The following is a 13,489-nucleotide window of genomic DNA, read 5'->3' as shown; positions in this document are numbered from 1 at the left end:
ATTTCAAATTCACAAGCATGCCTCTTGTTTCAGATAGAACTTGTATTTCACAGTTCGCTCCCTGTTTCTCCACCTCATCTGTCTCCATTACTCAATTGTTCCAAGTAAAACTCCAAAGGTTTTGCTCTGCAAAATGAAGAATTGGTTTGCTATATCCCAAAAGACAAGAAATGTGCACTGATGGCATTTTTAAAATGGTATTATCGTTCTGCTTTAACAAAGTTTAAGGCAATTAACTCCCGAAGAGCCTCAGGTGGCTGATTTCCTGATTACTCAGCCAGAGGGAATGTCATTGCAACTGCAGCAATTAATTAATTAACTCACACCAACTGATCGGAAGAGTCACTCCATTATAAAGCCCTTGCTTTGGTCTCCTGCCATTTTTTCTGATGCTGCTGGGAGGTTGTTTTGAAGGATTTCCTGAGGTTCTGTTTCAGCCCAAAGGTAGGTTCCTTTTAATAGTCATAGCTAAAGCAGTACATCAACTTTTGATTTGGTCTAGGGTGAAAAAGACCTGGGCATATATATCTAGTGAGCACTAGCTATGTTCAGATAATGTGACTAAATACTTAGAAATCAGGAAAAGCCAAATGATCTTCTCCCCATCAGATAGCAGTGCAGGGAACAAAGCATGACTATCAGGCTCAGGTCTGCTCCCAGAGGTGTTGCTTCCTGCAGCAAATGGTTTCATCTAGGACAGCAGGGTAGAAAGAGAGCTCAGAGCTCTCCATGCACCACTGGTGAGGTCTGGGGAGCATGAGGAGGCATGCTGAGCAGGTGTGCAAGTCTGGGCTCTGAAGACATCAGTTTTCCCCTGAGAACCAGCAGAAAGATCAGGGCCTTTGTCTCCAAGCCTCTTGCTTCTCCCCACTGAGCTCTGATAGCTCTTACGTTCTCTAGAAGTTATCTGAAATGCACAGGCACTTGTCTCCTGCCAAGAAATGGTTGTGTCAGGACTGTGTGCCATCATTCCTCTCTTTGTTCCTTTCCCACACTGATGGTGGATTTCAACTTTTGTGGGCTCTTCTCCAGCTGCTGTCAGGATTCTTTGTCTTTTAAGCAGATTTCTTTGTCTTTTCCCATGTGGAAAAGGACAGTGCTGAGAGCACAGGTGGTAGGGGTCTCCAGTCCCGATTCAAGTACTGTCCCAGAGATGTCCCACCACATATCCTTTGGTTCCTTTGAGGCTTTCAGGTTTATCAGGCTCTGTTAGTTTCTGACTGTGAAAAGCAAAAGTTGTGCAGCATATCCTACCACCTCTGTGCCCAAAGCCTAGTATGGGGTGCTCCTGGCACTTCTGTGCTATGCACAAACCATTGACCATTTGATGCCAAACCAAGAAGTGCAGGCTGCCAAGCTGAGATGTCTCCAGGCTGGGCAAGGACTCTCAGTGACAAAAATACAGCAGACTTCTACTGGGATTTTGGTTTGGGATTTTGTTTGTTTTTGCAAGGAAGCAACCAAAAAAAAGTTCCCTTCTAAATTTTCTGTAGGCAGTTGTTCTTTGCTCAAGGGTGGCATGACTGGAGGGCGCATGGAGGCCCCCAACAATTCTCCTCTCCTGGTATGAGTCTGGTAGCTGAAGCTGGCCTCAGTGTCAGGCAGCAGAGCAGGCAGCCTCTGCAATCACTGCTTGCTACCTCCACTTCTTCCTTTTGCAGTCTCATGCTTCTCTGCCATCCCCACACCCTTCTGATGATGGTGAAATACATGGACAGGGTTCATCATGCTCCCGTTCTTTTCAAGGCCATATCCTCCTGTGGTAGTGGATCGCCTGGCAGGGAGCATGGTCCTGGGCAATGACCCTAGCAAAGAGAAAATCCTGCCTGTTATATGCTTTTGTTTCTCTACACAAAAAACACCAGTGGTACCTAGCGTATTACTGTGAGGCTGTCTCATGGGGCTTTGACTGTCTATCAAGCAAACACCAAGGATCGTACTAAGGGCTTCACTATGTTTCATAGTCCAGAGGCAACCACATTCAGATCAGACAAAGTTTGCCTGGCACTCCTGTCCTGTCTGGTTAGTGTTTCTCCTAATAACCCTAGCTGTCCATCTCTAACACTTCCTTACCATCTCTTGTGGCTTTGGCAGGGAATGCAGGAGGCCCATCCATCAGGGTGTGAATATTCCTTAAACACTCTGGAAAGCCAAACTGAGTAGGGTCCCTAAAGTTCTTGGAAACTGTGACCCTGCTGCTTCAGGAAAAATGACAAAAAGTCCCACAGGCAAGCGAAGGTGACAAGTTGGCTTAGATAGGAGAGAAGTGATTTAAGTTCTCCCACTGGCACAGCTGGGCATGCTTTTATGTTTTTGGGGAACAAAGGTTGCATCAAGTTTACAATTAGATTTGGAGGTGGGCGCCCTTCCTCATAGCCCTGGCACTGCAGGTGTCCTGTCAGGAGGTATAGCAGAGCACAGAAGGGCTCCTTTCCAGCTTAGGGCTACCCACCTTTGGGAACAAACTATGTTGGGGGGGTGGTATGTATACTTTCAGGGTCTTAGACTATCTTAGACTAAAGTCAGGAGCTGGGAACCACCACTGAGTCTTAAAGTGTAGACAAAGCCTCAGTCCACCCCTGCTGCAGTTCTCTGTCCATAAATTAGGGACCTTGCTTTCTCCTTCTGTGCTGTACTGAAAAGATGTGTGAGTATGAAGGACTGAGCTGGTCATAAGGAAGATGCTTGAAGTAGACACCTAATGATGTCAGCCCCAGACTTCATACAGAATATTTGTGATCAGTCCTGTGTGATGCTGTAGCTGTGGCCTTAATGATTCACAGCAAGGTTCAACCAGGGATGATTCTTTGCAATCCTGTAGAACAGCATTAAGCTACTTGCAGCTGAAGTCTTCCTTTTAAGCAGCAACAGGGACTAGTCTTTTTAAATGTAATATGTCAGTGAGTGCTGAGCTTCTTACTCTTGACATGGATGTATTAGAATGAGTCTAGAGGGGGTCCACAAGAACTATTAGAGGGCTGGAGCACCTCTTCTGTGGTCAGGGAGTATACTGTTAGGACAGGGGGAATGACTTTAAACTAAAAAGGTAGACTTAGATTAGATATTTGGAAGAAATTCTTTTCTCTGAAGGTGGTGAAGCACAGGAACAGGCTGCCTAGAGAAGCTGTGGATGCCCCATCCCTGGAGGTGTTCAAGGCCAGGCTGGATGGGGCTTTGAGCAACCTGGGCTGGTGGGAGGTGTCCCTGCCTGTGGCAAGGGGGGGTGGAATTAGGTGGTCTTTAAGATTCCTTCTAACACAAGACATCCTGTGATTCTATGAGTCTATATTTCTATGACTGATCTGGTCCTGTGACATGTGAGGCAGTCTCAGTGTCAAGCACCACCCAAGGCTGTGCTATTACCAGTGATGGTCCCCCTTCTACAAGCCAGCTCAGGCTTCCCTCATTCCCTCCATCCTCAGTGGCCTGCATGGTCGCTAAGTCTACAAATTGGACCCTGTATATTTTCATGCCCATTCCTCAGAAAAACACCTAGCCTCTGTGAATGAAGGTGACCTGCAGTACAAGAACAGCATATGAGCAATGCTTCTGTGGAGGCAGTGACGTGAGTGATCTGAAATAACGTCAGTTTGGGAATCCCCATCTCTGGCAGTGACCTGTTGTGTATGCATGGATGTGCATCTCTGCCTCTTTTGACACGGACTGTTGCTCTTAACCTCAAGTTCATGCTTTGTTGCTTTTAACCTCAAGCTCTTTAAGGTGAGGGCTGTTTCCAGTTTCAGGCTTGCAAAGCTCCCAATGCAACTTCATCTTGTCCAAAGCCTCCGAGCACTCTAATCTAAGCAATAATAATAATCTATTCATGGAACTGTATAAACATTAATCATTTTTCTCTGTCCTTTGCAGAAGAATGGTTGTTGGAGGAGGGTTACACCACCCACTTTGAGATAGGGTTATACTTCAGGATGCTATCACTATACTTAATTGATCATTTGTTTAGCAGTGAAAAAAAAAAGTTCCTGCTCTTTTAATCTGTATTTGCTATACTTGCAAGCTGTTTGCTACATTGTCAAAAGCTATATTTAATTTTTATCTTTCTATATCATAATAGCACTTAAGGACTTCCATTACAGAGCAAGATTTGCTGTTCCATGAGTACAGAAGAAAAAGCAGTCTTTGCCCCAGAGAGAGATATAAATGGTTATAAAAACGGCGATAATTCATTCTTCTAACACTTTTGTGAAGTAAGCAAATATGATTATCATCCTTATTTTACAGATGGGGAAATATGTCACAGAAAGGTTAAGTGATTTATCTAGTACCTTGCAGCATGTCAGTATCAAGAAAAGACTAAAACACATGATCCAGAACCAGACACGGCTCTCTAGTCTGTATTGTGGGAAATTAGCAGCAAAAACAGAAACGGGGACCACAGTTTCTGACACTACTGGTTAAAAAATGTCCATCTATTTTTTGAGAGAGAAAACTGTAAAACAAGAATTTCCCAGGATTATTTTCATCTCTTGCCAATATTTCAAATCCCTGAACTAAGTAATTTTGAACTTCTAAAAACTTGTTTTCAAACAAATAAACCATGCCCCCACAGTGTGCTGTTTATCTTCCATTCCTGTTTCACCCACATCAAATATTTAAAAATATTTACCTAAAATGGCAAAGGTTAACCCCCCAGGTATTTGTTTCCCATTGTTCCTGATGAGACCCCAACAGCCACACCTGCTCTGAGCTGCATTCTGGGATGTGTCTCCTGATGGGGCTGGCCAGAGTTGGTTCCTAAGGGACTTCCTCATGCTGCGTGGGTTGTCCTGCATGGAGGGAAGAGAGACCCATTCCCACCACTTCTGCAGCAGTGCAGGTAGCCTGGGAGAGGGGCAAGCTGGTGCTTTGCTCCTCCGCTACCAACCCTGTGGTGGGACATCTTGGGGGTCCTGTTTGAGGTTTAGGATCGGTGTGTGGTCAGATCGAGACCTCAGCCTGCGGTGTGGTACCACCAGGCGGCGGACACTTTGTGCTTCCTTACTATTTGCAGTTTGGCTGTCATAGTTCATCTGGCATCACGACAGCAGATGCTTTCCTACGGCTTCAGGCTACAAAGAGATGTTTGTCTGTTTTCTGAAAAAACGATTAATATTTAACTTGCCCAAAGTAACATCCCATTCCAGATGGCAGATGTGAAACCTCAGGTGTAGCCACAGCAAGGCACTCCTCCCAGCCTGCTGGGAGAACCAGGGCAGGCGCTAGCCCTGAAGTGCTGGCATGCCCTTCCTCACGCTCACAGCTCCTATTCCAGCTGGAAAAGTTTCTTTGGGAAATGGTATCCAGAAAAGTCTCCTCTGTCACAGCCCCCAAAGGGCATCATCGTTTATTCCCTCTTTACCTTTTCACCTCTGCTTGCCCTGTTTGTAATGTGGAGTTTATGATGTAATTATATCTCACACAGCTGAAATTGTCCCCTTATCACCAGACTGATTACACTTAACAAGGCATAAACTCCCTCTGTCGTTCTCTGCCAGGAGTCCAATTTTAAGCTCTAATTGTTTTATAGGCCTTTTGCACTCAGGAGAGTGGGGGGGGGGCAGGAAAGGAAAGAAAAATTGGTTGCCATTTACATATGTTGTGTAAGGCACATTTCTCACCCTCCCATCCACACGAATGCCTCTCGGGGACTGCCCAAATGACCAACAACCCTACAGTTTATATGCCTCAGTGCTTTCCTAATGACTGTGAGAAGCCTCGGCTCTTCTCCATCTCAAGTACAAACAATTTCTTAGAGGTGAACAGCAAAGGCCCCTTTCCAGGGCAAGAGATGTAGAGTTTCTGCTCAGGGTCAAGAGCAGCTGCCCAACAGCAGATGGGCTGGCAGCAAGAGGGAGAGCACCTAGCTCTGCTCAGACCTCTGGCTGTGAGACCTCAGCAAGGGCACTGTGTCCTGAGCCAAGGGAAGGCATGTACAGCCTTGTATAGGCCAGCCAGGACAATCTTAATGACTTATGGATCTCTACAAGAGTAGTCGTGGGATTCCACAAACAGCACCTGGGTTATTCACAGACAGCCCTGACATCTTTTCTGAGTGTTTTCCCTTTAACGTCTTTAATTGCTTCCCATTTTCCTCCCTGAAGAAAAAAAAAAAGAAGACAAAGTGATACAGACACAAGGCATGCTTATTATTCTACTCCTTTGAAGGAACTTAACTTATAAGTATAAATGAAGTCTGGGCAGCCCTTTGGAAACACCTTGATTAAATGCGTTAACAAGTCATGGAAAAGTGTCATTGCTGTGCAGCCTTGCCTTGCAGAGGTGTTAAAATATGCTGACTCTCTGTCACTTGCTTATTCAGTTTGGGCCATGTTTAATTATGGCTTACATGTATTCCAGCAGCACCTATGAGCCAGTCAAGAAGCGGGTTGTTCTATTGCTAGGTGCCGTACAAATCCAAAGCAGCAGATAATTCATGCTGCACGTGCTTCACCCAGGGTCTTAGCAGGTACCACTTCTGCCTACAAATCCCAGTGGACCAGGCAGAAAAAGTGCCAGGCTAATAAGGAGAAATGCACACGCAGGCAGGGGGCAAGCTGGTTGTAGCAAATGTCAGATCAGCCTCACAGTATTGTTTTTATTGTTTCGGTCTGAGCAATAAATCCATGTGGATTTGTTGTTTCCAGGTGGAGAACTAAAAGGAAAGGGGCAACATAAGAAGATGGGACCTGAGGAAGGGAGGGAAGAAGATAGAAGTCGTCTATGGAGGCAATTTTCCCAGTGTTTAGGGCTTAGGATCACAGCCTGTGAAGCTGATCCTGATATTTTTTGATAGTAATATTCTGCTCCCTACCTGCATGCCCCTGTGGCAGGTTTTGTGAAGATTTCTAGGATAATCTTTTGGTCTTTCAGTGCATGTACAGCACCTTGCACAGTAAGGGTCTCTGCTACCTGAGCAGAGGTACTGCTGTAATACAAGCAAATGGGAGGTGACCACTGCTAAGAGAAAGAACTCATTAAGGGAGGGCTAGGTGGCCCGTCAGAGCAGCGAGACCACCAGGAGTAAACTAGCAGCATGATCAGAGTAGAGAAGTCCCTGCTGATGTTTTTTTTCTATCTTATCTGGCCCTTCTCCAGTTCCTTTGGCTGCTAGAGCTGGTTTATTTTGCAATATCTTCTTTTTTTCTCCTTCATTCCCCAAGCTCACTTGGCCCTAGGGACGTTCAGTGCCCTATTTGCAGTCCAAGCAAATGGCCTTTCACAAAATCCAAGCCAGATGCCCAGCTGGTGAACAAATCACATAGCTCAATTGATTTCTGTGGCACTATGACAATTTATAGCAGCTGAAGCTCTGGTTCTGTAAAGTGCAGTGAGCCTGAAAGGGGAACTGGAAGGGCTGCATACACCACAGGTTAAGGATGTATATCAGTGAGTGGGAAATTGGGAAAGGTTTCAGAGAGAAATGCTGTGAAGCAAAGCTGAGGAGCACAAGCGGAGCAGGTGGGCTGCCAAGAGAGGAATGCAGAGGAGCACCGTGGGTCAGGTGTAATGGGAAATGATCAAGCACGCCAGGGCATGCTGGCTTGCTTTCCTGACACACTTGCTAACATGGTGATGATGGAGGAAAAAAAAATGCACTAGATGCAGTTCTGTCAACTTCATAAGGACAGCATTTTGTAGAGCATCTTGTGGATTATTACAGTGGCAAAATAAATTCAAGAGGGCACAGATATGGACATGATAGAGCATGAAGGCTCACTGCAGGCCATGCCTGCTTGTATGTGCCCACCAAGGAAAGCCTCAGGAGGGGTGTTGCAGGGAGCCTGCTATTGTTCCGTTGTTTATTCTGGTTCCATTCATAACTTCACAAATGATCTGGAACAGTTTGGAGGAATGAGTAGAGAGTATGTGGGAGCCTGCTTTCAGAGGCAGACAAGGAGGAGAAATAACAAACTGGGAGATGGAGAAACTGAAACAACAGGAAGAAATTACGCAAATGAAACATTCAGCTTGGCAAAAAAAAATGTGACCAAGGAGATCAGGAAGGGAGGCAGGAGGAAAATAACCTAAACCACAGGTGCTTAATGGGAAAGAGAGAGCTGTAACAATGGAAGATGACAAAGGGTCATAACAGAGGGCAAATTGCGTACAGCTTTGGCAAGGCAACGAAATGCCCTTCTCCATGCACAGAAGCACTATATACATTATACAGCAGCAAGCCCTGCTCTTCTTTCTCTATAGATGCCACACCTAAACTATTATTTTCAGTTCTGGGCACTTCAATACCCAAAAGCTATTGACAGAGCAATATATATTGATTACCAGAATGGAGACATCTAATTACAAGGAAAGGTGGAAAGAGCAAAGTATGTACCACTTCACTAAGCAATGTGTAAAAATAAATAGGATAATTGCTGACAGGTAGTCAGATATAAAGGAGGGACAGCGATATTACCAGAAGGAAGAGAAAGATAATGATAATGTATTACTTTGTATAATAAGTTTCCCCTAGGGAAGGCAGTCAATCTTTGTGACGTCGGATATTGAAAGGTGCCATAAATCACCAAAAAATGTTTTGTAGGGAGCAGAAGTGTACCTGCTAGAATGGGAAAGCTTGTTATACCTCCTAGCTTCATTGAAATCAGAGATGAACATCACCAAAGACTAGAATAGCCAGCCTTGCTGCAAGTCAGGATCAAGGCATTATTAGTAGGGTGGAAAAAAGCCAGCTCCAGTGACTAGGTGTGTTTGCAGGGGCTGTGCAAAACCATAGCGTGCATAGTAGCTGTCTGTGGCCAGTAATCCTTTGTCCCAAAGCAACATGTCCACATCAGGGAGTGCCATCCATCCACCCCCCTTGTTAAGCCACTACTGCACTGACACCACAAGGAGACATCTGGCTGAAGGAGGCTCAACCACTCTCTGTGCCACTCCATGGATGGAGCCAGGGGCCTGATTCGCACCTTGTACCATGTCTGTGTAGGTTGGGTGGTGGTGGTGGTGAGTTTTTGTTTGTTTTGTTGTTTTTCACTTGAAGAACACCATCCATACTGCCTTCAAATGCTTCCCAGAAGGAGGTATGTCTTTATCCTCACCAGGTCATGCTTCAAGTGGCTCTTCCAAGCCCTAAATCCAGGCTTGCCAGGCCCACCTCTTCTCTACCATCAGCCTTGCACCTATGAACTGGCTTTATTTCAGTGGCATTGCAATTTCTCAACCCGTAAATTAGAGGCGGAGAGGAAGGACAACCCATCTGAGTCTCAGTTACACGAGACAGTAGAGGGTTAAACCGAAAGTGGAGTGAATGAGAGCAGAATATGGCTTTATTCTTCCCTTCGTGCCTCCTGCTCTCCTTTTCATTTTGCTATTACGAGAGGCCAGAAGGATAGAAAAGCCTATGTATTACTTCCACTTCAGTTGATATGATCTGCCCCCAAGGGACTCCTCCCCTTTGTATTACCACAATTCCCAGGCCCTTCTTCCTCCACGCTCTTCTTTTCCATTATTCCCCAATTATTGTGTCTGATAAAAAATCAATTATTCCATTCAGTCTTCCCCAGACAGCTCCAATTCTGAAAGGAAAGGACATGCCTAACCTGCTACCAACCTGTGCTAAGCACTTCTGCTAAAAAGAAATCCTTTTAACCAATCCAGGAATCCGGAGCCAGATTCAGGCCCATCTGAAGCACACGCAGACCTCCTCATTTCACAGGGAACTGTACATTTTTTATAGCAGGTAGGGTTATTTTTCAGAATGCAGTGATCTGAACTGTCATGCAGTAAATAGGAGTTACAGTTCCTTTTCTCTCAGTCTTTTCTTTGTCGTTCCCCCCCTCTTTTTCTTTTTTGGTCACTGTCTGGAAGTCCAGTGGCAACAGGGTGCTCCAATACCATCAGAGGGGGAAATCAGCATTAACTTAGCATTAACTTTGACACTCCCAAGGCAGCTTTGATTTTCTAGAAGGAGAAACAGATTCAGCCCCACTCTGCAAATAGAAGAGTGGGTACAGTGCACGATCCAATATGTGAAGACATGACCAGAGAAATGAAAGAAATTCCAGGGCCATTTCAAGGACGTGTTGGCTCTTCAGTGGCTGGGGTCCATCTTTGATGCTGTCTTTAAAGAATACCTGGGGAAACAGCCAACATATCAGCAGCCATCATTGCAAATAAATAGGAAATTATTAGCATCTATCTGCAAAACACACAATGCACATCCATCTTGATTCGCCATAAAGCGCTAATAATTGCTTTGATTAAATCCTAAGGTCCCATTTCATCTTTTTTCAGTTGCACAGAAAACCTGGAGCACCAGAAGCTGTAAGATGCTTCGCAGCCCAGCTCTGCCTTCCCACAAAGCCTGCCCTGCACTCTGCCACCCACCAAGGCAAGCAACTTACATGACACAAATCGATGTCAGTGAAGAGGTCACCGGAGTATTTCAGATGCCTATTTTCTGTGTTATGGAGATAGAGGGATAGAGACCCCTACTTTCTGTGAATAAACTGATCAGTCAGCCTGCCTCACATGTGAACAAACACTGTTCGTAATTTTACATGTGTGCATTCCTGCACGAGTGTGCATTTACAAAGCCTGTGAGGGTCTGCTAAGAGACTGGGAGTCCTGCAAGAGAACAGCAGTCAGAAGATAAACCTCCTCAGCTTATCTCAGCAGGATTCTGGTCCATGCAGCTCCATCCTGTGTACGACACATGGCAGCTGCTGTGACAGTCAATGAGCAGCCCCTCCTGTTTTCCCACTGCTCTTCAGGCACCACACATCTTTTGTTTCATCACCCTTATAACCATGGCGCTGGCTTGGAGATGTCCTGGTCACAGAAGCAGCCAGGCTGTCCCCTCTCCAGGACACCATCTCAGGCTCGGTGTCACCTGCCAGATGGTACAACCGAAACCCTCTGGGGCAGCAGGCACATCTCTGTCAGGTTGGCTGGGAGACCTTGGGCCCAGGAGCCGCTGGGGGTGTTTGTGACTGTGAGCAGGAATGCAGCTGAAGTGCCAGATTTGCAGCTTAGCGGTAGGCTCAGGGACAAACATTTGGACTACAAAATTAATCTTTGCAAATTGCCAGGGAGAAAGACACGAAAGAGCCCCATCTACCTGCTGCTTTTTATCACGGGTGTGAGTTTCACAAACCAGCAATCATTTGCAACCATAACCTAGGGGGAATATTTACTGGAGTCACAGCCTTCCATAAAGATTTTGGATTAAGAGACATGGATATTTGCAAATGCCATCTAATTTCAAAAGCTGCCAAAACATCAGCAGATGCATTAGTTAGGAAACTAAGTTTTCAAACAACTGCCCAGCATCTCCAACTTGTGCAGCTGGATTTTTCAGAAGATACAGCTCAAAGTGTGCAGCCATAGGCCTGACCTTGTAGGCTTTGCATTGTATGCTCACAATGGCCTTTAACTGGAAACATTTATTTTGTGAGAAAAAAAAAAATATTTCACGGAGCTTAAGCAGACAAGCTGCAGCTGAACAGTCCCCCAGAAAGAGACATCATTACAATTATATTGTCAGCAGACCGTGATGGTACCTCAGGAGCTAAGGCTGCACATTGTGCTAGTGCTGCTTGGTCTACAACAAGACCAACCTTCTGGCTTCATTACGTCAGCTGTGTCCTACTGCCATCCCGGGGATTCTCCCTTGCTTATTTATGTTTGTGCCCTCTGGGTCACAAAGTCACGGCTGCTGCAGGTAGCAGAAAGGAGAGAGAGAAGGAAGACCAGCAGACCTGGGGAGATTGCAATCTGGAGTGAAAAAGAAATGAGTTCCATCTCAGATGAAAAATGCAAGTGAGATGTGGAGGGAGAGGGAAAAAAATAAAGAGAGATTTGCAACAGACGTTCAAAGGGAGGAAGGAAAAAATCAAAAAAAAATGTAGAACCGAAGGAGCCTTGGCAGTGACAGATAGTAAATTCATATGCAAGCAGGCCATGAAATATGACATGACAAAAAGCTGGAGGAACTTTGCCTCCACAGCCAGGCTATGTCTGCTGCAAAGGAGAGGAGTCACTGCTAGCACACACAGGCTCAATCCTCTCCTTCTCCAGCTGCCATTGCTAGTGCTGGCACCAGGACAGGGCTGGGCACCAGCTCTGGGCCAAATTGTGGTATCCACAGTGGGCAAGGCAGCCCTGCTTTGTCTATGGCAGCCTATCTCATCTGGTAAAAGAAGACTTTTTAGGATGAGAGCATGAGCTAGACTGGGAGAAAGAAATTATCTGGCTGGTTTGCAATAGCTGGTGAAGAGCAGCAGCTTACAGCTCCTGCAGTGGTAGGTCACTTTTCTCCTGCTCCTGAGGTGCTGCAGGAAGTATTAGCCCTTTCCAGATGAACAACAACGAAAGCTGAGGGGTTATACTCTGCTTTTAGCAGCTAAGAGCTAGAAACATGTGCCCAAAGTAAATAGAGTTCAGAGGAGAGTAGTAAAAAAAAAAAAAAAAAAAAAAAAAAAAGATGAAAGGGGAAGAGAAGCTGATTTACAAGGGAAAATAAGGGAGCATGTGTTTAGCTTGGCTTAACAGTGATTGTGAAGAGATTAGCAGATAACCAAAAGACGTTTGAAGGATGTAGTCAACAAAGAGGGATCTGGGGGATGGAGAGGAATGCTTCTGGATCACTGCTTGACAGAGTAGCAGGCTGAGAATGACCCAGACTGAGAATCTCCACCAAAGATGCCTCCAAGGCCAGAGAAGCCCCTGAGCAGCCACTGGTCCTGGCTGACACCCAGATGTTGTGCTGCTGTAATCCCCACCTCTAAACAAGGGGTCTGTGACCTCCCTCTGAGGAACAGGGTCAGTACTCCTCTGAATTGGTGCTGTGGGCAATTCCAGTAAAGCCACTGACCTCTCCAGAAGTGGGATTCAGCCCTGTGCAGTGAAGACAGCTGCATAATGTAGCAGCAGTAAAATGCATCCCTCTTCTGCCTGGGCCAGTGTAAGCTATCTTCCAGTTATAATCCCACATCAGCCACCTAGCACCCTGTTTTGGTTCCTGCCACTGCAGAAGTCCTGCTTTTTGTGCGGGAGGACCTTTTGCCAGAGCCCTCCTGTTGTTCACAGAGACATCTCCAGGCTGCTCTAGCAGCACAAGCAACTGTGGCACCATTCACAGCTGAGGGAAATTGAAAAGTTAACCAGAGCAGCGTTTATGAACAGCCAAGGCTTTGGAAGACATGCAGAAGACTCTTGTCTCCATAAGAGACAAGAGCTCACATTTCACCAAAATGAATTCATCTATCCATCTATCCAAGGGCTATAAGTAGCAAGAACACCTTCACGGGAAATAACGGCATACGTAAAGTATAATGCCCATAACATATAAGAGACTCTGAGGAATGCTAGCAGCTAGTCCTGTACTCAGGAAAAGTATCGGTACTTATTCATTGAACACGGGGCACAGCAGGAGAAAGGATGAGCATCAAAAGATCAAACAAGTTGTGTTTTTTTCACATAATATATCCCCAAAACACTGTGCATCAAAGCACTTGGCAAAATCTTCTCTGGTATC

General features: G+C 45.6%; 1 long non-coding RNA gene across 1 annotated transcript; it reads left to right on the top strand.

The window, feature by feature from the left end:
• The first annotated feature begins 353 nt into the window (after positions 1 to 353).
• Positions 354 to 11,980, top strand: LOC310892448. The gene is made up of 2 exons (XR_014578142.1): positions 354 to 444; positions 10,246 to 11,980. It is a non-coding gene; the product is annotated as an uncharacterized lncRNA (long non-coding RNA).
• The last annotated feature ends 1,509 nt before the right edge of the window (positions 11,981 to 13,489 follow it).

This window comes from Anser anser (assembly GCF_964211835.1).
Source record: "Anser anser genome assembly, chromosome: 1".
In the NCBI taxonomy this organism is placed as follows: domain Eukaryota; kingdom Metazoa; phylum Chordata; class Aves; order Anseriformes; family Anatidae; genus Anser; species Anser anser.
The sequence above is the reverse complement of the archived record's forward strand: the minus strand, read 5'-3'. Positions and strand labels throughout refer to the sequence as shown.